This window comes from Protopterus annectens, chromosome 7.part0, assembly GCF_019279795.1.
Source record: "Protopterus annectens isolate FY-2018-M chromosome 7.part0, PAN1.0, whole genome shotgun sequence".
NCBI classification, from domain to species: domain Eukaryota; kingdom Metazoa; phylum Chordata; order Ceratodontiformes; family Protopteridae; genus Protopterus; species Protopterus annectens.
Genome location: NC_056739.1, coordinates 828,033,390 through 828,034,442, shown reverse-complemented (window position 1 = coordinate 828,034,442; position 1,053 = coordinate 828,033,390).

Sequence of the window (1,053 nt, the reverse complement as noted above, 5' to 3'; positions counted from 1 at the left end):
GCACACAGTCAGTGTCCCTCACACTTCATCAGGGTTGACCTGTTTACGTAGTGTCTTCCTCACCCTCATGCCGTTTTCCACTTTGCAAATGTGTGCATTATATTCTCCCTCTATTTGTGTCTGGACACGTGTGTCATGGGAAGGTATTTTATCCTGGGTGGTAGGTTATGCATGCCCACTTAGGGCTGGACAGTGTCATGGACCTCCACTGCACGTTCTGACTTGTGTCCAGATATCTACTGGATTGGACATCATGTCGTCATACCCATTCTACTATTTACACAAGTTGGTCATCCCATGAGGGATATCCCAAAAATTGGTCAAGACCAAAACAAGTTAGATAACGAAGATTTTTGTGGCTTCACGAAAACGTGCAGGGGGTTTTACCTACAGGGGATACATGGTTTGCAATCCTGACACTGCCTAGGGTGACAATACCTACTACATATGCATACAGGTCACTGTGTGTAGCTCTTTCTGCAACAAACCAGTGGACCAAGTACGGCTGGATTTGGTGGACGTTCTGGTATGGTGCCAGGTTGTGTGTTGTGGAGCGTATGCTGGGTAGGCTATTATGCATCCAGGTGTGTTGCATTTGTTATGGCCAGTTCCATCAGGACCCATCTGTGGGTATGTGATGGTGCCGTATCTATACATTTGTCTCGCATATTTCCATATTCATATGTTTGTGGGATTGTGTTCTACACTATGGCCTGCCTGCTTGTCTTGCAGCTGTTTCTACATGAGGTTGTGTTTCTTTCCACTTCACCCGCTGCCCCCTCATACACCTCTGATTCACCTTTTCTGCATACGACACAAGTATCGCCTTTGAGGAATTTACCATTAAACACACACCCCCTCACACGCGAATTACTCACAGCCCATAGAGCACTACTTTGGTTGTTGGCCCATGACATGGCCAGAGTTACACACTGACTACCCTACATGTGTCGGGTACCTTTATGGTTGTGTGGACTACCCTGCCATGTTTGCTTTCCACATGCTATACCTCATGCACATAGGTACACGCCCTTACTTCACTTTCATTACTTG